General features: G+C 41.1%; 1 protein-coding gene across 21 annotated transcripts in view; it reads right to left on the minus strand.

The window, feature by feature from the left end:
* The window catches only part of LOC105495000 (putative selection and upkeep of intraepithelial T-cells protein 1 homolog), a 222,588-nt gene that overhangs the window by 56,653 nt on the left and 141,495 nt on the right, over positions 1–24,440 (minus strand). For 6 of the 21 annotated variants that reach the window (XM_071093465.1, XM_071093463.1, XM_071093459.1 and 3 more), the window contains 3 exons: positions 9,736–9,826; positions 8,428–8,934; positions 2,765–2,816 (listed from right to left, as the gene is read on the minus strand). The exons of 13 other annotated variants lie outside the window; for them this stretch is intronic. The gene's annotated coding sequence lies outside the window, so the exon portion shown is untranslated. 2 more of the 21 variants (XM_071093472.1, XM_071093460.1) reach the window with 2 other exon arrangements.

Below are 24,440 nucleotides of genomic sequence, written 5' to 3' on the forward strand. Positions count from 1 at the left end.
CAGCGATCTGCAAAGCCAAGGAAGAGGTGCTGATGTAGCCTTGAGTCCAAAGGCCATGTGGAGGCTGAACTCCTTTTTCCTTGGGGGACCTCAGTTGTTTTTTCTGGAGGCCTTCAACTCGCTGGGTGAGCCTCACCCATATTATTGAAGGTAATGTGCTTGACTCAAAGTCTACCGATTTAAATGTTTATCATATCTAAAAAGCATCTTCACAAAAGCACCTTTATCTGACAGCTGTTTGACAAGCAACTGGATACCATAGCCTAACCAAATCAACAAATGAGATTATTCATCACAGGGAAAAAAAAAGATAATTATTTAAATATAGTGAAAACATGGAGTAGAGTAAATGTATATAGAATGAGCATCCTGAGTCAATAGATAGAATATGAGAAAAAAGAAATGAAAGAGAAAAGGCATGAAAGGATCCAAGAGAAGAGGGACTACAGGAGTTTGCATTATGGAATGGCCTACAACGATAAAGATAAGAAGCATGGTGGATTTGACATTTCTCAAAGGGAAGGCCAGAGCCAATGAGGTGATCCTCACACTGTTGGAGGCCTGAGCAGGTTAGTAGAGTGAATATTTCTCATTACTGAAATGGAATATTGTGGAGGCAACATTAAAATTTTTTGGTAAAGATCTTTTAGGAACAGAAAAGGATCAATTGCCCTAACAACGACTAAGTCAGTATCAGTCCCTCTCTTGTGGTCAGAAAGCCCTAAACTCTGTAAGTGAACCTGGGAAAGACTAGAGTTTTTCCACACTGCTTGAGTGAAATCTAGCAGCTATCCTAGACTTTTGTCAATCATCCACCCACACCTTTAAATCTAATTTGAGATGTTTACAAGATATTCCAGTGGGCATGTCACTCCACGTCTCTACTTTACATTTTTGAGGCTTGCCTAGCCTACTTCTCTAGAACTGGTTTATGAAATCTGTCCTACTAGAATTTCATCTGCTTGTGATCTATGCACCTTTCTGGTGTCCCATGTGTGGCCACTGCTTCTGCTGTGGTCTCTCCTCCTAAATTCCTGAGAATGACTCTCTAGCACTGTTCCTTGTCTTGAGCCAGTCCGACTTTGTTCCAGACACTGTTTCACATAGCACCACAGTCAAGCATATTCTAAGCCCTTTCTGAAAATATTGCTGACAACAGGTTTAGGCATCAAGGCTCATACATAGCAAAACAAAACAAACAAACAAAAATGAACAATAACAAAGCTTTGTGCTCAGTCTGCTCTGTGGGACTATTTTAACTGATTCTGAACTGCTAGGTCCTAAACCCTGCAAGTCTTCTGAGTCATAGTAACTGCCTGCCCAACTTGTTTAATCTTAACTACATCCTAGAATCTACTCTTATTGACTTCCAGAATCCCGTACTAGAAAGGCTCGAAATTTGATACCCTCATGATCCATGTGATAATCCACAGACACCTTGAGAAAGTAGTGTAATGGATTGAGTCAGACTGACCTCTGTTATAATCCTGCATGCTATTTGCTAACTGTGTGATGCTCAAGGCATTATAAAAGAGAAATATTAATTCTCAAAATGTTACTGTATATGTTAAATGGAACTAGTCTCATGTTTGTGAAACCAAACTACCACACTGTGTAACATGTTAAGCCTGTTAAATATGAATATGAATGAACAGAAATATGACTTTGACATCCCACTTGCATTTCTCTGGGATAAGAAAAACATAAAGACCTTAGTCTTGCTGACAAATAAACCAGAAAATATTGAATATAATAGTCTTTATAGTAGTCAAACATGATAATTTGGGATATATAAAACATGGAGAGATTATACCATTCATTTTTCAAAACATTTCCTTAAACTGCAAGTTCTTTCTCTTGGAATAGTATATTATAAGATATTAAATATCTGTTAAAACTGCTGATTGTAAAGCAAGCTGGAGAAACAAATTTTTATTCTTGTTACTCCTTTGCCCACTCCATTATCCCAGTTGATTTCTTGCTCCTCTGAGTCAGAAAAAGAAATAGTTTCTGAATATTCAAGGAGAAAAAGAGGGAAGAGTGAAAGACACATCCCTTCTCACCACTACCCAACACATTTACTTCTTAGTAGAAACCAATGATAGGCAGACAATCAATAAGCTGGAAGGGCAGTAGCTATATTTTCCTCAAGCTATGGGCAGATATAATATACTTGGAATTCTGTGGGTTTCTTTCAGTAAGTCTTCTTCTATCTGAAATAGCATATAAGATGGGATTGTGAGTGAATAATTTTAAGGAGTATAGCGAAAACTTTTGTACGTGCTGAAATGGTACAATGACAAAACATATAGAGAACAAATTAGAGCAAGGGAGTAGCCTAGTCCAGAGAAAATGGGATGCCATGTAACAGGCAGAAGCTTGGACTGGTTAATGAACTTAGAATTAAGAGAGGGTACAAACAGAAAGCCTAAGAGAGAACCCTGGCCATACCTGGACTAAACTCTGGTGGCTGAAGGAAAAGTAAAAGGAATGACTAACATTGGCCTCTAATTCCTTCAGTTTGTATTCCTGCTTGGCCCTGCCTGGAATCCCATTTTTTATGGACTGGTGACTGCCTGGTTCTAATTGGCTCTGATGGGAAGGTGGAGGGCAGGAAGGGGGCAGGGAATTGGCCAAAATGGAGGGAAGCCTGTGTCTTCCTACAACTCCTCATCCAAATTAAACAATTTAGCTTTTCTTAGGCAGATATAGTTTTGCATCATTTTAAGCAAGTTTTTCTTTCACCTTCTAAACCCTCACTTACTTGTAATTAATTACTCGTCAAGATGGTCCATAAAACAAGCTATGCCAGGAAGCTTTGAAACAATAAAGCAATAGACACATGGTGAGTCACTAAACAGACAAGGATATTTCTACCTTTATACAATGCAAAATTCCAGAGAGCCCCTTCATCCCAGAGATTTTTCTTTTGCTTTCCAAAATCAGTCGGAATGTTGAGGGTCTAATCACTGGCAGGCATCCAGATAATGTCATGCCTTTTTACAAAGGCAAGGATATCCATTGAAGCCTTAATTCATTTTAAAAAATTGGAAGAGACCCAATAAAAACAGGAGAAGCTATAATTTGATTTTTAAAAGTCCCAGATTTTGAATAAGCATGAAACAAAGAGAAGACATCTTGATAGAGTTCAAACAGGTTACTTGGACTGCTGAATTCCCCAGAAGACATAATAATACACGATGGGCAGTATTGTCATTAGCAAGAGAACAGAACCAAGGGGCAATAATCCTAAAAGTTACCAGTGAGGGTCCTAGATCACAAAGACTTGGGAATTTGGTAACCAATGATAGATAACTACAGAATAAACAGGCAGTTCTGAGAGAACTAAAAGAATTAGTGATTCATAATTATAAATGCAGTCTATATCAGGACTAGTTAGATCCAGACAGGGATATCATTCCAAAGAAAACAGGTTTCTAGGCAGGGCCAGGGCAGAGATTAGAACTAAAAAGTAAAGCAAAAAGGGTAATTATGTGGGATGATAAATATGATAATCTTGCTTTACTATAGTAACCATTATAGTATCTATAATGCTATGAGTTATGTATAAATACCTATGTATTTATACATAACTCATAGCATTATTTTGTAAACCTCAAATAAAATTTATTTTTTGAAAAAGCAATCAACCAGGAAATTTAAAAATCTAGAATAGAGATACAAGGAAATACAAGGAAAGGTAGTTGGCATTGTCTATCTTTCCTCTTATTGATCCAATCTTATTTTTAGAATCATGAAACCAGACAACAGATCCATATGTTCATTTTAAACTGAGTACACAAATGGTGTTCAAATGAGAATCTCCCACCCTAACCCAAGACTAGAAACTTCTACCAGTTTAGGAGCCCCTGGGAGGTCATAAGCCAGTATCTGTGGGTAATATAAAGTAATACAAAACTCTTATTATGGAAGCTTCAGAAATAAGAGCTAGACATGATAGAATGAGACCTGAGATTGGCTGAATGTATAGGTAATTCAGATGTCATTTGGAAATTTCCTCTTCCTCAGTGCCCTAGGTTGAAACGTCCTTGAATCCTTACTGATTTCATATTTGGAGAAAGTCTAAGAACCTCTCCAACATCCATAGAATCAAAATATCCATGTCACCTCTATCTCTAGCCCCTACATTCAAGCATTTCATCTCTGTTTAGTTTCCATATCAACCCAAAATCAAATATCCCAAGCATTTTATAATGGTCTTTGATTTACCAATGACTTGAGGTTCATAGAAACTGATACATGATACTATTATCATGATCTCCTTTCATGTCTCCTTTTTCCTTTCTGACTCTCTGTCTCACACAGAGGAAACAATTTCACCTTGTCTATTATGTATTATTTTTCTCATCTTTTTTAGAAGTCTTGGCACTAACTAAAACCAAAGCTTGTCAGTATTTTCCTACCTCAAGATGGCTTAGAAAGACAGTTTCCAAAAAAAGCAATATTCTCCCTAAGATGATAAAATCTCTCACCACCAGAAAAACAGAAAACTATTTTAGATTATTATTCTTTTCTGAAAATGATATTTGTAACTTATGCAAAATTTGAGCTGAAATTGGATAGGTCATATGCAAGAAAACTGAAAATTGATAAAGGGGACCAATCCCTGAGTAAGGCAGCAATGTTGACACAGACAAGGTAAATTGTGCAAGCTCAGAGAGGCAGAAATTAACCTCCAAAATACATGGCAGTGACCATTACACATTATTTCTTCAAGCAGAGGACTGCATACCCGACCATTCTCCCTGTCAATAATAGAATTCATTCATACTCTTATTTAGGTCACAGAACAGTAACAAGTGAGGTTAAGAGCTTTGTAGGGTCACAGATAGAGGCATAAAGAAAGTAAGGAAACAGAGGGCTCAGCAAAAAGGGCAGGGATGCAAAAGCCAAACTGTGGGCCACAATAAAACTTGCAAAAACTTGACAATGCCTCGTGTACGAAAGATAAGAATTATAGAGAGAAGAAGCACAGAATCTCAGGCAGAAAGACATATAATTTGACCTTATCATGTGTCCTTGATACACACAAGGATAGTGAAATAGGAGTGTGAGGTATAAGATTCGTGGATATTCCTATGTGTGTTCTTGTCAGGATCCCTGGTGTGCTGCTTCACCACCTGGAAAGCTCTGTGGCCAACAGCACCTTCTGCCTGAGTGTTGCTCATGCTCACTGGGCTCATTCCACCCATTGGCCCAGCAGGCTACACTTGGCTATGGGTCCAGATCCCACACCTACCAAGGGTGAGCCAGGTGTGGAGAGGCAAGGGTTGTGTGAGCAAGCAAACACAGAGTCCAGCCACTGCACACAGTCAGGCATGTCAGCTGCTGGGGCAGGGTGGGCAGCTTCAGATGCCAGCACAGATGTCATCTCCATGCGAGGCTGCAACTGGACCTGATGTACTGCACATGGCTTCTACTGCAGACACGCGCATCCAGATAAGAGGAACACAATGGTGCCCAAAAGCTTGATGATACTACAAATTGCAGAGCCCCAAAGAGAGTGTCACAACACTGGCTCAGGGACCCCCTAGTTCTGGGCTTGCTGAGGGGCTGCAGCTCTTCTCTCCTTGTCACCTACAATGTGGCAAGCAGGGGGCATACTTCAGCCCTGTTTGTGTTACAGCTGTTTCAGTCCTGTGATTCAGCAGGTCTCCAGTTTTTATCTGGTGTCCAGGAAGAATGAAGTACCCAAACAACTGGAGGGTGAGTAAGGAAGAGAGGAGCTTCATTGAGTGACAGAATGGCTCTCAGGAGACCTAAAGTGAGTAGTTCTTTTCTACAGGCAGGTCGTCCCAACAAGTGTCCAACATTCAGCAGAGAGGAGACCCAGAGTGGGTAGCTCCTTTTCACAAGCTGGTCATCTGGACAAGTTGAGGAGACCCGAACTGGGTATCTCCTTCCTACAGCTGGTCATCTCAACAGCTCTGTGAGTCTGGCTGAGTTTGGAGTTTTTATGGGCTTCAGAAGGGTGGAGGTGTACACTTATTAGTTCATCAACAGCCATGGGTGGGTCCGGAAAATGCATTATAAGTTCTCACTCCAGGCCACAAACTGCTTGGAAATGAAAGCCCAGCCCCCGTGCTTCAGGTCATCCTTGGCTTGAAGGTGAGGTTTCACCAGGGATGTACCCCTTTCTGCCCAGAAGCCTGTCTACCTCCTGCCACCATCGATGATGTTGTCCATGGAACCCAGGCTGTTTGTGTCATGGGGCACATGCAGGCCCATGCCAACCTGCCCTCAGCCCCCCTCAGCCTCCCTCACATGCCTGTCAGTACCAAAAGTCCAGAAGGGGCTGAGGTGTCAGGTGGCTAGCATGTTAGAGTTGCTCCAAGTGTGCACACCTAGCCAGCTTTTGACAGCACCCAGGCTCAGCCTCAACTTTTCTCCAAAATTAGAGTGGGCACCAGGAACAGGGAGAGGCCAGGGAGTGGGAGGAGAGACTTTTGAGCCTTTGGGGTCAGGGAGGACTACCTGGGCCTCCAAGAGTTCAGGGATGCCTAGGTCTGCAGCCATGGTTAGGCAGCTGCAGCTGCAACCAAGAGGGTGGGGTCCCACCCCATAAACTCAGAAAGGGGCAGGGCTCCTGCCTGTTCCCAGCTCCCACTTGTTGTGGGAAGTCAGGGATCCCAAAAAGAGGGACTGGCTGGAGCCACAGTAGAGGAACTTAAATTGTGAAGATTTCTTGGACATACATCTGTTCCCCAAATTAATACCTTTATAATTTCTTATGCCTGTCTTTACTGCAATCTCTGAACATAAACTGCAAAGATTTCATTTTAATATGAACATTTATCAGTTCCCCAAATTAATACTTTTACAATTTCTTATGCCTATCTTACTTTAATCTCTTAATCCTGTTATCTTTGTAAGTTGAGGATGTACATCACCTAAGGACCCTGTGATGATTGCATTAACTGTACAAATTGATTGTAAAACCTGTGTGTTTGAACAATATGAAATCTGATTGCAAAATATGTGTGTTTGAACGATATGAAATCAGTGCATCTTGAAAAAGAACAGAATGACAGTGATTTTAGGGAACAAGGGAAGACAACCATAAGGTCTGACTGCCTGCAGGGTCAGGGAAAAACAGCCATATTTTTCTTCTTGCAGAGAGCCTATAAATGGATGTGCAAGTAGGAGAGATATCACTAAATTCTTTTCCTAGCAAAGAATATAATATTAAGACCCTAGGAAAACAATTGTATTCCTGGAGGGAGGTCTATAAACGGCTGCCCTGGGAGTGCCTGTCCTATGGGGCTGAGATAAGGACTGAAATACACCCTGGTCTCCTGCAGTACCCTCAGGCTTATTAGGGTGGGGAAAAAATCCTGCCCTGGTAAATTTGAGGTCAGACCAGTTCTCTGCTTTCTAACCCTGTTTTCTGTTGTTTAAGATGTTTATCAAGACAATACATGCACAGCTGAACATAGACCCTCATCAGTAATTCTAATTCTGCCCTTTGCCTTGTGATCTTTGCTTTTGTCCTTGCCCTGTTTCCTCAGAAGCATGTGATCTTGGTTCTCCCTTTTGCCCTTTGAAGTATGTGATTCTTGTGACCTACTCCCTGTTCGTACATCCCCTCCCCTTTTAAAATCCCTAATGAAAACTTGCTGGTTTTGTGGCTCAGGTGGGCATCATGGACCTACCAATATGTGATGTCAACCCCTGTGGCCCAGCTGTAAAATTCCTCTCTTTGTACTCTTTCTCTTTATTTCTCAGACCAGCTGACACTTAGGGAACAGAATATACATTGAAATATTGGAGGCAGGTTCCCCGATACCCACTGGCTTTGTGGAGCACACAGCCCTGCCCATGCCTCCCTGCTGTAGCCAGTGTCTTCACAGTGGCTGCTCCAGGTGGGCTGCCACTGCCACCAATTCCCTTCTGAAGAGGTACACCTAACTACTGTTAGGATAGGCATGATGATCACTCTTAACTGCTTCATTCTGACAGAAGGTGCAGTTTTGGGGAAAACAGCAGTCAGATATGTCTCAGAGGCCTAAGGGTCCCTGGTAAAAAGGGAGTCATCATCCATGGCTCCAGTTGCATGACTGCTTGGAGTTGATAATCTCTAGGTGAGAAGAAACAGATTTTACAAGAAGGTTAAGTATGTGAAGGAAAAAAAATCCAGTGCCAAAGATAACAGAAATAAGAAGCAAAATAGACTAACCATTCTGAAAACAATGTTGTAGCTGGAGCTGTTTCACCCTGATGAAAGAAATTGAATCTCATTTGGTGTTAGAAGAGAAATAACTGTTTAGGGGAGTAGATAATCCCTTGGTTTTGTTTTCCCATAAATAAAAGCTCCGGGTTATGGGCACCCCATTTACCCTCATTGCCTGGTAGAATTTGCAGGATAATTGACCAGAATGAGAATATTGATCAAGACTTTTACATTACCCATTCCCTTTGTTTCTTCTGAGCTGCAGTCAGAGATCTCTGGTTGGCTCACAAAAAATAAGAATGGTTCTTAATCCAAAATGCAGACAAAAGCTTAAAAACAACTAATGAGCACCTGTCAAATTCCTATAGTTCATTAAAAACTATCTTTTGAAGTGGATCAAAACACAACAATAATTGTCTGTGAATGACAAAATGTCTTATGATAGTCATAGTTAAAAACATGATTGACAAATTTGGTTATTTCTGTGGTTTATAATAACATAATAACCCTAATTATGATTGATAGCATACACTCAGACATTAGAATTTTAGAAATCCCATACCATTTTGGAACATATGTTAATAATGTTTACTAAAATATAACCTGAAGAATAAACCTTATTTTTATTTCAACAATTCCTTGTAACTAAACATGCCAGATATATCTGTTTACCTCTATTCTGGATGTTCTGGTGGCCCTCTGTAGCATCACAAAGTAAGGGGTCAGAAAAGACTATTCTGAAGCTGAAATTTAATTTTGGAAAGCCTATCAAATATATATTAAAGATTTAAAACATTTCATGTTTTGAAAAGAATTTCATGTTACCTTAAGTCATTTATTTACCCAAAATAATGACTCAAAACTGTAAAAAGAAGGCAAAAACCTTTCTCATTAGGAGGGAAGACTTAGCTTTCCAAACAATCTGTCTCTTGTCCTTCCCTTCTTTTTTTGGAGTTTATTTACAAAGCAAACAAAAATCTTTTATTATTCTTTAACACATGAAAATCTTGTTCCAGAGAAACAGAGCCAAATTTCACCATTGCATTAGTCTATTATTAATGTCAACCCCAATTTTTAAATAAAAACTTATGGACAAATCTATCTAATCTTAACCAATTTGACCATGAGATGAGATTCTCATAAACCTTTTATAACCCATTACAAACTTTTGTTAAAGAGCAAATCATTGCCTTAAGAAAACCCTGTTTTGCTTTTATTCTAATGTTCAACACACAGAAAAAGCTAATAATATCCTCTTGAATAAGTAAATATGTTCACACAAAAAATTTTGTTAAAAGATTAATTTTTGCAAAACTTCCACAACTTGTTCAAACCTTTCATTTTATCTTATCTAATTTCAAACAATTCTTTAACTCTCTAAACAGACAGAAATTTACATTCTTATGCCTTCGTTTAATCTTTTACCAAAAAAATTTACTTTCCTTACACACCTTGAAGGTAAACCTATTTTCAATAGACTCAATTACATGTTATAGTGGTAACTCTTAGCAATTTTTAATTTTGGCATAAAATTGGTAAGTTACCTTAATTATGTAGTAGGTGCAGATAAGATTTGACTCTTTCCAGCATAGTTAGGGGTGTGGTTAACTCCATATGTCCCCAGACTTTACCAAACTGTAAAGCAAGCAAGTCAAACAATTTTCAAAAGCCAAAGAAGCAGTTTATGACCTTAAAGAATTTAGCAAACCTACTTTCTGACCTGCATAATTTAGGCCATATGTCTACATTTTGAAGACATTCTTACATTACCAATAATATTTAAAGCTGTTTTTAATTCTCAAAGATTAAAGTCACATGAACTAAAAGGCATTACAGATTCATTTTTCTTTAAAAAATATTTGATCTAAGTCATTATTTTTCTTTAAGCCAATCAATTAGAGCTTTTTTTTTTTTTACATAAACATCACACACATAACACATATATAACTACACAGACAGGGCGAGGGGTGGAGCAAGATGGCCGAATAGGAACAGCTCCAGTCTCCAGCTCCCAGCGCGAGCGACACAGAAGACAGGTGATTTCTGCATTATCAACTGAGGTACTGGGTTCATCTCACTGGGGAGTGCCGGACAATCGGTGCTGGTCAGCTGTTGCAGCCCTACCAGTGAGAGCTGAAGCAGGGCGAGGCATCACCTCACCTGGGAAGCGCAAGGGGGAAGGGAATCCCTTTTCCTAGCCAGGGGAACAGAGACACACAACACCTGGAAAATCGGGTAACTCCCACCCCAATACTGCGCTTTAAGCAAACAGGCACACCAGGAGATCATATCCCACACCTGGCCGGGAGGGTCCCACGCCCACAGAGCCTTCCTCATTGTTAGCACAGCAGTCTGTGATCTAACGGCAAGGCAGCAGTGAGACTGGGGGAGGGGAGCCCACCATTGCTGAGGCTTAAGTAGGTAAACAAAGCCCTGGGAAGATCAAACTGGGTGGAGCTCACAGCAGCTCAAGGAGGCCTGCCAGTCTCTGTAGACTCCACCTCTGGGGACAGAGCACAGCTAAAAAAAAACAACAACAACAACAACAAAAAAAAAAAGCAGCAGAAACCTCTGCAGACGCAAGCAGCTCTGTCTGACAGCTTTGAAGAGAGCGGTGGATCTTCCAACACGGAGGTTGAGATCTGAGAACGGACAGACTGCCTGCTCAGGTGGGTCCCTGACCCCTGAGTAGCCTAACTGGGAGACATCCTCCACTAGGGGCAGACCGACACCCCACACCTCACACGGTGGAGTACACCCCTGAGAGGAAGCTTCCAAAGCAAGAATCAGACAGGTACACTCACTGTTCAGCAGTATTCTATCTTCTGCAGCCTCTGCTGCTGACACCCAGGCAAACAGGGTCTGGAGTGGACCTCAAGCAATCTCCAACAGACCTACAGCTGAGAGTCCTGATGGTTAGAAGGAAAACCAACAAACAGGAAGGACACCCACACCAAAACCCCATCAGTAAGTCACCATCATCAAAGACCAGAGGCAGATAAAACCACAAATATGGGGAAAAAGCAGGGCAGAAAAGCTGGAAATTCAAAAAATAAGAGCGCATCTCCCCCTTCAAAAGAACGCAGCTTATCGCCAGCAACGGATCAAAGCTGGACGGAGAATGACTTTGACGAGATGAGAGAAGAAGGCTTCAGTCCATCAAACTTCTCAGAGCTAAAGGAGGAATTACGCACCCAGTGCAAAGAAACTAAAAATCTTGAAAAAAGAGTGGAAGAATTGATAACCAGAATAATTAATGCAGAGAAGGCCATGACACGAGAAATAAGTGACAAATGCACAAGCTTCAGTAACTGACTTGATCAACTGGAAGAAAGAGTATCAGCGATTGAGGATCAAATGAATGAAATGAAGTGAGAAGAGAAATCTAAAGAAAAAAGAAGAAAAAGAAATGAACAAAGCCTGCAAGAAGTATGGGATTATGTAAAAAGACCAAATTTACGTCTGATTGGGGTGCCTGAAAGTGAGGGGGAAAATGGAACCAAGTTGGAAAACACTCTTCAGGATATCATCCAGGAGAACTTCCCCAACCTAGTAGGGCAGGCTAACATTCAAATACAGGAAACACAGAGAACACCACAAAGATACTCCTCGAGAAGAGCAACTCCAAGACACATAATTGCCAGATTCACCAAAGTTGAAATGAAGGAAAAAATCTTAAGGGCAGCCAGAGAGAAAGGTCGGGTTACCCACAAAGGGAAGCCCATCAGACTAACAGCAGATCTCTCGGCAGAAACTCCACAAGCCAGAAGAGAGTGGGGGCCAATATTCAACATTCTTAAAGAAAAGAATTTTAAACCCAGAATTTCATATCCAGCCAAACTAAGTTTCATAAGTGAAGGAGAAATAAAATCCTTTACAGATAAGCAAATGCTAAGAGATTTTGTCACCACCAGGCCTGCCTTACAAGAGACCCTGAAGGAAGCACTAAACATGGAAAGAAACAACTGGTACCAGCCATTGCAAAAACATGCCAAAATGTAAAGACCATTGAGGCTAGGAAGAAACTGCATCAACTAACAAGCAAAATAACCAGTTAATATCATAATGGCAGAAGCAAGTTCACACATAACAATATTAGCCTTAAATGTAAATGGACTAAATGCTCCAATTTAAAGACACAGACTGGCAAACTGGATAAGGAGCCAAGACCCATCAGTCTGCTGTATTCAGGAGACCCATCTCACATGCAGAGACATACATAGGCTCAAAATAAAGGGATGGAGAAAGATCTACCAAGCAAATGGAGAACAAAAAAAAGCAGGGGTTGCAGTACTAGTCTCTGATAAAACAGACTTTAAACCATCAAAGATCAAAAGAGACAAAGAAGGCCATTACATAATGGTAAAAGGATCAATTCAACAGGAAGAGCTAACTATCCTAAATATATATGCACCCAATACAGGAGCACCCAGATTCATAAAGCAAGTCCTTAGAGACTTACAAAGAGACTTGGACTCCCATACAATAATAATGGGAGACTTCAACACCCCACTTTCAACATTAGACAGATCAATGAGACAGAAAGTTAACAAGGATATCCAGGAATTGAACTCATCTCTGCAGCAAGCAGACTTAATAGACATCTACAGAACTCTCCACCCCAAATCAACAGAATATACATTCTTCTCAGCACCATATCACACTTATTCCAAAATTGACCACATAATTGGAAGTAAAGCACTCCTCAGCAAATGTACAATAACAGAAATTATAACAAACAGTCTCTCAGACCACAGTGCAATCAAACTAGAACTCAGGACTAAGAAACTCAATCAAAACCGCTCAACTACATGGAAACTGAATAACCTGCTCCTGAATGACTACTGGGTACACAATGAAATGAAGGCAGAAATAAAGATGTTCTTTGAAACCAATGAGAACAAAGATACAACATACCAGAATCTCTGGGGCACATTTAAAGCAGTGTGTAGAGGGAAATTTATAGCACTAAATGCCCACAAGAGAAAGCAGGAAAGATCTAAAATTGACACTCTAACATCACAATTAAAAGAACTAGAGAAGTGAGAGCAAACACATTCAAAAGCTAGCAGAAGGCAAGAAATAACTAAGATCAGAGCAGAACTGAAGGAGATAGAGTCACAAAAAACCCTCCAAAAAATCAATGAATCCAGGAGTTGGTTTTTTGAAAATATCAACAAAATTGATAGACCACTAGCAAGACTAATAAAGAAGAAAAGAGAGAAGAATCAAATAGATGCAATAAAAAATGATAAAGGGGATATCACCACCGACCCCACAAAATACAAACTACCATCAGAGAATACTACAAACACCTCTACGCAAATAAACTAGAAAATCTAGAAGAAATGGATAATTTCCTGGACACTTACACTCTCCCAAGACTAAACCAGGAAGAACCTGAATCCCTGAATAGACCAATAGCAGGCTCTGAAATTGAGGCAATAATTAATAGCCTACCAACCAAAAAAGTCCAGGACAGATGGATTCACAGCTGAATTCTACCAGAGGTACAAGGAGGAGCTGGTACCATTCCTTCTGAGACTATTCCAATCAATAGAAAAAGAGGGAATCCCCCCTAACTCATTTCATGAGGCCAGCATCATCCTGATACCAAAGCCTGGCAGAGACACAACAAAAAATGAGAATCTTAGACCAATATACCTGATGAACATCGATGCAAAAATCCTCAATAAAATACTGGCAAACCAGATTCAGCAGCACATCAAAAAGCTTATCCACCATGATCAAGTTGGCTTCATCCCTGGGATGCAAGGCTGGTTCAACATACGCAAATCAATAAACGTAATCCAGCATATAAACAGAACCAAAGACAAAAACCACATGATTATCTCAACAGATGTAGAAAAGGCCTTTGACAAAATTCAACAGCCCTTCGTGCTAAAAACTCTCAATAAATTCGGTATTGATGGAACGTATGTCAAAATAATCAGAGCTATTTATGACAAACCCACAGCCAATATCATACTGAATGGGCAAAAACTGGAAAAATTCCCTTTGAAAACTGGCACAAGACAGGGATGCCCTCTCTCACCACTCCTATTCAACATAGTGTTGGAAGTTCTGGCTAGGGCAATCAGCAAGAGAAAGAAATCAAGGGTATTCAGTTAGGAAAAGTAGAAGTCAAATTGTCCCTGTTTGCAGATGACATGATTGTATATTTAGAAAACCCCATTGTCTCAGCCCAAAATCTCCTTAAGCTGATAAGCAACTTCAGCAAAGTCTCAGGATACAAAATTAATGTGCAAATATCACACGCATTCTTATACACCAGTAACAGACAAACAGAGAGCCAAATCATGAATGAACTTCCATTCACAATTGCTTCAAAGAGAATAAAATATCTAGGAATCCAACTTACAAGGGATGTAAAGGACCTCTTCAAGGAGAACTACAAACCACTGCTCAGTGAAATAAAAGAGGACATAAACAAATGGAAGAACATACCATGCTCATGGATAGGAAGAATCAATATCGTAAAAATGGACATACTGTCCAAGGTAATTTATAAATTCAATGCCATTCCCATCAAGCTACCAATGAGTTTCTTCACAGAATTGGAAAAAACTGCTTTAAAGTTCATATGGAATCAAAAAAGAGCCCACATCTCCAAGACAATCCTAAGTCAAAAGAACAAAGCTGGAGGCATCACGCTACCTGACTTCAAACTATACTACAAGGCTACAGTAACCAAAACAGCATGGTACTGGTACCAAAACAGAGATATAGACCAATGGAACAGAACAGAGTCCTCAGAAATAATACCACACATCTACAGCCATCTGATCTTTGATGAACCTGACAAAAACAAGAAATGGGGAAAGGATTCCCTATTTAATAAATGGTGCTGGGATAATTGGCTAGCCATAAGTAGAAAGCTAAAACTGGATCCTTTCCTTACTCCTTATACAAAAATTAATTCAAGATGGATTAGAGACTTAAATGTTAGACCTAATACCATAAAAACCCTAGAAGAAAACCTAGGGAATACCATTCAGGACATAGGCATGGGCAAGGACTTCACGTCTAAAACACCAAAAGCAATGGCAACAAAAGCCAAAATTGACAAATGGGATCTAATTAAACTAAAGAGCTTCTGCACAGCAAAAGAAACTACCATCAGAGTGAACAGGCAACCTACAGAATGGGAGAAAAGTTTTGCAATCTACTCATCTGACAAAGGGCTAATATCCAGAACCTACAAAGAACTCAAACAAATTTACAAGAAAAAAACAAACAACCCCATCAAAAAGTGGGCAAAGGATATGAATAGACATTTCTCAAAAGAGGACATTCATACAGCCAACAGACACATGAAAAAATGCTCATCATCACTGGCCATCAGAGAAATGCAAATCAAAACCACAATGAGATACCATCTCACACCAGTTAGAATGGCAATCATTAAAAAGTCAGGAAACAACAGGTGCTGGAGAGGATGTGGAGAAACAGGAACACTTTTACACTGTTGGTGGGATTGTAAACTAGTTCAACCATTATGGAAAACAGTATGGCGATTCCTCAAGGCTCTAGAACTAGAAGTACCATATGACCCAGCCATCCCATTACTGGGTATATACCCAAAGGATTATAAATCATGCTGCTATAAAGAGACATGCACACGTATGTTTATTGCAGCACTATTCACAATAGCAAAGACTTGGAATCAACCCAAATGTCCATCAGTGACAGACTGGATTAAGAAAATGTGGCACATATACACCATGGAATACAATGCAGCCATAAAAAAGGATGAGTTTGTGTCCTTTGTAGGGACATGGATGCAGCTGGAAACCATCATTCTCAGCAAACTATCGCAAGAACAGAAAACCAAACACCGCATGTTCTCACTCATAGGTGGGAACTGAACGATGAGATCACTTGGACTCGGGAAGGGGAACATCACACACCGGGGCCTATCACGGGGAGGGGGGAGGGGGGAAGGATTGCATTGGGAGTTATACCTGATGTAAATGATGAGTTGATGGGTGCTGACGAGTTGATGGGTGCAGCACACCAACATGGCACAAGTATACATATGTAACAAACCTGCACATTATGCACATGTACCCTAGAACTTAAAGTATAATAAAAAAAAAAAAAAGAAAGAAAATAACTACACAGACAGAGGAAGATACAGTTATTGTAATATTTTTAATTTGCTGGTCTCTTAATTGGATTACTGACCTCAGGGTGGATCCCTTCAAGAAACAGGGCTAGAAAAACATGTAATTTCTAGGGCCTAATAAGCAGGCATAGCCATAAGACAAAGACAGATTTTGAGAGGGATCTATTTGCTTCTAATTCCTGGAGTTCCATGGGAAAAAACAGGGACTTTTTTTTCCCAAAATGGGGTCAGTGTTGCCTTCTCTGGCTTTCCCAAGGAGCCCCAGGCTATCTTAGGGCCTCTCATGTGTGCAGCAAGAGATGAGAAAAATAGCTCAGTTAGCTGAGGAGAAAAAAACCTTTTCCAGAAAAAAAAGATCCACAAAGAGAAAAGACATAAAGGCCTTTTAAATATACCTATAGCTTAAATATTCACTTTTAATTAAGCTGACTTTTAACCATAGTGCTCCTTTTTTAAGAAGTCCTTTTAAATCTCTCATTACCTGACCTTACCCATGCCAAATGGCCAATACTTCCGGCTCTCGAACTCATAGAGGGGCAGAGAATACAGTGATTTTTGTCATTCCAACAATGAGTTTGCACAGAGAGGGAGAAGCCAAAAGTCTAACAGGTAATAACTTTTAGCTTTTTGCTAGAATGTCAGGTTTCTTGGTTCCCTCACCCCTGTGATGGAGCACTATCAACCCTAAGTCCTGTGAAGGGAGAACAGACAAACAAATGTTGCTCCTCAAGAGAAGGCCAAGCATTTTAAGGTCTGAGGAAACTAAACCTTTCCCAGTTTAGGGGATGCATCTGAGGGAAGTATCCTGTGGTACAGAGATGTGATTATCCATCCATGAATAGAGGACAGAGGAGGAAAACTTTTTTTTTATTTCTCCACAGTCTGAGTGCCAAAGGAGTTCCAGTGATTCAGGATGCACTTGAGAGGAGTGCAGGCTGAAGATTATTGGTTACCCATCTGGAAAGAGGGGGAAAAGGCATCTATTTGTTCCTTTCTTTTCACAGCAAATACCTGGGGTACATAAGGGAGAAGAAAAAGCATCCCCTTTTTGCTTTCAACCTTATATCCCTGAGTCCCAGCAGCCTTTGCAGGTGCTACCCATTGGTGCAAGTGTGACCTTCACCCATGTAATGGGCAGGCCTAGTGGGTATAAATATTTACACTCACCTATGCACTGCCCTATCCTCTGGCTGTTGGTAAACTTTGGGTTCCCTAGACCACATCTGTGCCATGGATAAGAGCATGACCTCCTTCCACGAAGCAGGGGGGCACCCAATTGGCAGGAATTAGTCATGCTCACCTGTGCTGTGCCACTAGACTTCCACTGTCATTTGCATCTGGGTCCCTCAAATCTACTTTTCCTTTTTGAGCCTCAAATCGAAGCTTGGGACAAAAAGGTGCATCAGGAGAGTGTATGGACCCATTAAGTTAGTTCCAGGTGGCCCTCATCAAATTGCAGCCAACAACCAGCAGGGGCAGCTCCTCTGTTGCTTCCCTATCATAAGCATGCAAAGCTGTGGGACCAAGCCCTCTTCAAAGAAGGGAGAGAAAGGGAGTCCCAGGAATTGGGGACCTAGCCTGATGAGGTGTCTCCCAAAGGAAAAATAAACTGAGCCCTCTCATAGAAAAACTCCCTGTATCTGCAGGACTATGTTGACTCCTGACATGGGGGAGGAAAAAACAACTTAAGTGCAGGGGAGGGGCTTGCAGGGCAGCCTACTTTTCAGTGGTAGGTAGGGTTTTATTCAAAAGTAACATAATGTCTTTCCAGGAGAATTTAAACACTTGGGTTAAATTCTGGAAGGCCTCTAAATACTGCTCAGGGTCATGTGAAAACTTTCCACAATCCCCCTTAATTTTCCTGAAGTCCTGTAGAGAAAAGGGGACCTGGACCTTAATGGGGCTGAATTTGCAAGACATCTGTTGTATGGGTGGGAGTGAGTCTGGGACCTGCCTAACAGGGATTTCTAGGATGGGGCAAGCTTGAGAGAAAACCTGGATAGGGAGGTGAAGAGAGTTGACTTTCCCACTGGAAGTACCTCTGGGGTTTGCTTCCCTCGTTCCCTGAAACTACCCCTTGGATCCTCTCCTGAGATGGCCACTAGGCGGGTTGAATCAATCCTACTACATGGGCAAAGGTCCAGGTTACGCTGCAAGGCAAAGGAAGTCTGCACATATGGGACCTCAAACCATTTGCCATCATGTTTACAGAAAAGGTCCAGTTGCAGGATGTTATTAAAATTAATGCTTCCTTTCTGAGGTCATGCTTCTTTTCTGTGCCTCAAGCTGCTTGACAGTAAGTTGGCAAACAAGGAAACAATAAGGAGAACATTTTTGTCACAATACACGTACAGATGTCAAGGCACACTTCATTTCATCTGTGCTACTCTTAACCTTCAATTTTATACTCCTGATGCCTAAGCCAAATGCTCATTCTACCCAGTAATATTATCTCTGTGGTTTGGAACAACACCCTTAAAATTGTATGTAAAGGAGAGGATAGCAAGAAAGAAAGACAGAGTGATAGGAAAGACTAGAGATCCTAGTGCCAACACCTTAATGGGCTTTCCGGGATGGGAGCTCATCTAAGGGTTCTCAGGCAACACCAAGGTGTGGCTTGACCAGATTCCTTCAGTTGCCCCAGAGTCTTATTTTGATCCCACGTGATGGCTAGACCTCCATGGAAGGAAACTGGATTGGAACAAAGCCAACATTCCCAACACCCGAGGGTGATGCGGGTTTGGCAGTGTCCTTCCCAGCAAGGCTGTCCTCCAGATCTTAAGTCCAGCAGCTGTGCTAGTCGCTTTTAACTGGCCAACAGACGCTCAGTATTTTTTGCTCATTTTGGCTATTGTGGAGTTTAGGGACTCTGCAAAAAAGAAAGTATCAAGTCCATTTTTATCCACTCTTCTGCAGATCCCAGAAAAGGTCCCCAAAATGTCATGGGATCCTTGAGGTGTCACATCACCAGCCAGAAACCACTGTGGCTGGTAGTAACGTGTGCCTGAGTATTGCTCATGCCCGATGGGCTCATTTCACCCACTTGACCCAGCAGGTTGCACTAGGCTCACACTACCGGTTCGGATCCCACACCTGCCAATGGCAAACCAGACACAGAGCAATGAGGGGTGTGTGAGTGAGTGAGCATGGGGTCCAGCCATTGCAGACACCAAGCATGCCAGCTGCTGCAGTAGGTTGGGCAGCTCCAGGCACCAGCAGTACTGACTTTGTGCAAGGCTGCAGCTGGACCAGTACTGCAGGTGTGGCTTCCACTTCAGGCACCTGCTTCTGAACAAGGGGAACACTGTGGTGCCTAGAAGCTTGGAGACACCAGGAACCACAGAGTCCCAAAGAGGGTTCAGCCTAGGCTCAAGGAGTCCCTAATTCTGGGATCCCTGAAGGACTGCAGCTCTTCTCTCCTTTTTGTCACCCACAACATGACGATTGGAGCAGAGGGCATGTTTTAGACCTATTTGTGTGACTCTTTCAGTCCTGCCACTTGGCACACATCTGGAGTTATTTTCCCAAGCCCAGGAAGAATGATGTACGCAGACAACTGGACACTGAGCATGGCAGAGAGGAGCTTCACTGAGCAACAGAACAGCTCTCAGAAGATGCAAAGTGGGTAGCTCCTAACCTGGAAAAAGCAACGTAAGTTCTCACTCCAGACTGTGAACTCCACCAAGAACTGACAGCCTGGCCCCCATGCTTCAAGCCATTCCTGGCTTGAAGGAACCCAACCCTTTCTACCCAGGATCCTGTCTGCCTCCTGCTGCCATCAATCATGCTGTCCACAGCATCCAAATTGTTCTACCCACGGTTGACTGCAAGCCCTTGGAGTCGCCCTCAGCGCCCCCTCGGCCTCCCTCCCATGCTTGTTGGCACTCAAAGTCTGGAGGGGGCCAAGGTGGGAGGGAACTGGCATGTTAGTACTGCCCGGAGTGCACACACACACCTGGCCAGGTCACGACAGTGCACAGGCTCCGCCTCAACTTTGCTGTGAAATCGGAGCAGGCACCAGGAGCAGGAAGTGGCCAGGTAGCGGGAAAAGGCACTTCTGAGCCTGAGGGGGCAGCTGGGGGCTTCCTGCTTCCCCAAGAGTGCAGGGACTCCTGGGTCCGCAGCCACCACTGGGCGGCTGCAGCTTCGCACCTGAGGGCGGGGCTCCTACCCCACCAACTGGGAAGAGGGCGAGGATTCTGCCTATTCCTGGGTCCCACTGGCTCCATGGAGCACCACAGCCCTGGCCACACCTCCGCCGCTGCAACCGGCATCATCCCAGAGGCGGCTGCAGAAAGGCTGCCGCTGCCATTATTTTGCATTTTACATCATTGTGCTAGATAGATGCCCTTATCATTATGAATCATCGTGAAATGCTTCTCTTTATCTCTACTGAAGCTTTTCGCCTTATGGTCTGTTTTGTCTGACATTGGAATAACTATATTTACTTTCTTTTGGTTACTTTCTGCAAGGCTATCTTTATCCATACTTTTAACACATTTTGTATCTTTAGAGTGAAAGTGTGTCTCATGTAAGCAACATTTTAAACAGACTTTTAACCAGTACGACAATCTTATTCTTTATTTGGAGTATTTAGTCCTTATACTTTCAGTAAAAGTACTACCGTAGTTAAGTTGCTATATACCGTCTTACTATTTATTATGTATTTGGTCCATCTGTTTTATGGTCCTTCTTCTCCTTTCTTTTCTTCTTTTAGCAACTTTTTATTATTTTATTAGTGGTTCTTCTTTTATTAGTTAGGCAATGTTTCTTCTTTCTTCTTTCTTGACTTTTTCTAGGTCAAATAAATGTTTGATTTTATTGTTCCTTTTATTACATTTTAAGTTTTACATTCTATTGCTATTTAATGGTTATCCTAGAGATTACATCATTAATTCTTGGCTTATTACAATTTAATACAAAATACTACTTTTATTATTTTCCAATATTACATAAACTTTATAACTTTTAAATTTCGCTTACATCCTACTTTTTTCTATGACTTTTATCCATATTAGTTATTACATGTATATTCTATTCTATAAGACATTTTGATTATTGTTTGAGTAGTAAATAAGTAGTGAATATTATTTACTCATATATTTACCATCTTGGGTTCTTCATTTAAAAGTTATAAAGTTTATGCAATATTGGAAAATAATAAAAGTAGTATTTTGTATTAAATGGTAATAAGTCAAGAATTAATGATATAGTCTCTAGGATAATCATTAAATAGCAATAGAATGTAAAACTTAATTTTATATTTCCAACTGAAATCCCTTTCTGGTTGGTTGTTCTTACTACAGGTTTGCTGACTACAAATTCCTTCAGCTTTTATTTACCTAAAAATGCTTTTATTTTACCTTTCCCTTTTGAAGAATATTTTTACTGTAGAGAATAGAATCCTAGGCTAGTACAGGGTAGGGGTCTCTGTATGTTTGTGTTGTCCCACACTGATTAGATGTCAACCCATGGACTTGAGAATTTCATATATTCTCTTTAAGTCATCTTTCAATCTTTGTGTCTTTAAAATTAATTTGTCTTTCTGGAGATAAAAATGAGTAAAATGTTCCCTGAAACTGATGAAACTGTTCTATCATTGATTGAGATTATGGTTGTACAACTCCATGAATAAACTAAAAACTGTTGGATTATGAACTTTATTTTTTACTTTTTATTTTTCTTTTTTTTATGAAACAGGGTCTCACTATGTTTCCCAGGCTGGTCTCAAACTGCTGAGCTCAAGCAATTCACATGCTTTGGCCTCCAATGTGCTGGGACTACAGGCATGAGCCACCATGCCAGCCTCCTTTAAATATTTTTAACTTTCTTTTTATTCAGGACTCAACGTTATACTGCCTGGCCTATACCTCCCTACAGGCCTTTGGAGAGGGGGTGCCTCTTCCTTATGCCTAATGTTTGCTTCTCTGGGCAGGGAAGGAGCTTTAGTGTATAATGGCACCAGCCTTTCCCTACCCTTCTACTTCCTCATGGTGGTGGTCTGTGAAGGGGGGTGAGCTTCTTTCATTGGACTTCTTGGCTGACTTGGTGCCTCCTTTTTCTTGCTTGGGAGCAAGTCATCCACAGGGAGCAGGCATTCCTCTCGGCTTCTCCAGGGACGACTCTGTCCCTTGGCCTGGGGACCAGCCAGGGAGTAGGTTCATTTGTGTGACTCTGTGTAAGTCTGTCTAGTGTTGGCATTTGTGTAACTCTGTGTAAGTCTGTCTAGTTCTGGGGTTCAGCCAAGGGAAAGTACAAGCTGTCTCCTTCCTCTTTCTCTTTAGGAGTTTCCTTTGCAGCTTTTCCCCTTCTTTTTTCCTCCTTCTCTTGGCAGCTGCCTCACCTCCAAAGACCTCATGCTCTCAGATTGCTTTCTTCTATACCATAAGTTTTACAGGGGTCAGGACCCAGTCTTTGCAATGATGATGGGGGAGCAGTTTTGAGACCCCAACATCTGGTGCATAGGCCACATAGCTCTTGGAAAAGAGACAAGGAGTTAGATTTTGCAAAGTAAAATGTGTCCAAAGTAACTGGGGCAACTGATAAGACCAGGCAGGGAGATCTTGATCTTCGTTAGTGTCTTCTGAAGTGAGCCTATGTGGGTTTTAACCACGAAAGTATGGGAAAAAATTATAATCATTGTTATGAATAGATTTTTATACTGAGTTATTGGCTTTTAACTGCTGTAGCTTGGGAAGAAGCTTTAAGCCTTAGACCTTGGTGGGATTCTGGGGGTTCTGATGTCATTAACTGTAGGCAAGTGACTGTCTCTAGAATCAAGGCCTTAAGCAAAGGTGAAGGGCCTAAAGAAACGTGGGATCCTTCTCAGGTCTGGAGGAAAACACAGGGATCCTAAAACCTGGCAAAGTCACAAGAACCAAGTGGCATGGCATTGCCAACCATGCTGGTGCAGCAAGTGATGCCTTGCTAATCCTGCCTATGCTCTTAGCTCACTAGAATTATTGAGAGTTTGGCACAGGAGAGTCTGGTATAAAACTAGAGCTATGCTCAATCCAATGAGAGAAAGCAGCTCCTGGGGGAACCCTAACTCCATCCAGGCACTGAGACCTCTTTTTTTAAAAAAAGTCTTAATCTTTTTATTATTTTATCACATGAAACTGCATTGTATTTGTCTGTCTGAACATTACAAATAATGACATATCATTGTGTTTAAAAGCCCAGTATTACTACGTTATTGACATTTTTATCCACTTTAGCATAAACTCTACATCCACCTGTTTGCCTCCAAGAGATTGCCACCTCCTTGGGGACAGGGACAATATCTTATCTTTGTGTTGAGACCTTCTTTAACTGAGGCAGAAAATAAATTTAAGACTCAAATTTCATTGAAATGTTAATTCATAAGGGCAAGAGAGATTGATTTTGGACTTCAGTTTGTAAACTTATTTAATTTTTTAAAATTTTATTTATGTATTTATTTTTCCTAGGACTCTTTTTTTTTCTTTTACTTATATTTTAAGTTCAGGGATGCATGTACAGGATGGTTATATAGGTAAACTGTCTGTCACAGGGGTTTGGTGTACAGGTTTATTTCATCACCCAGGTAGAACTTTTTGGATGTTAACGTTTTCCTTTGAAATATTATAATTGAAAAAACCTTTATAATGCTTTTTTTTCTATCATTAGAAGATTTTGGTATTTATTTTATTTTACTCTAGGAAGATTGTAGCTGCATTGTGTCTAATACAGACACATCAAATCATGTCTTATAACAATTTTCACCTTCAGATGCTGTGCGGGCTTGGAGTAAATTTAATTGACATGCTCTTCTAACACATGTAGGAACTCCCAGGGGCACACTTTATATGGCCCATTAGCAGCTCCAGGAGATGCCGGGAGGCATGGGGGTTGTTTTGGAGGAAACTTGTGAAAATAGAAACAGCTGAATGGAGGTATAGCTAACCAGGGAAATTTCTCCCAAGAAGAAAATGGCATCCTTGATGTGAACAGCTTTTCCCAAGTTTACAGATCAAGACTGCTACCATCATCAAACTCTTATCTTTGAATTTTTTTCTTGCTTATGCCCCTATGAACAATAGAAGTGGAAAGCGGGTCTGTTATGTGCACTTGTGGGGTATA

This window comes from Macaca nemestrina, chromosome 1 (assembly GCF_043159975.1).
Source record: "Macaca nemestrina isolate mMacNem1 chromosome 1, mMacNem.hap1, whole genome shotgun sequence".
In the NCBI taxonomy this organism is placed as follows: domain Eukaryota; kingdom Metazoa; phylum Chordata; class Mammalia; order Primates; family Cercopithecidae; genus Macaca; species Macaca nemestrina.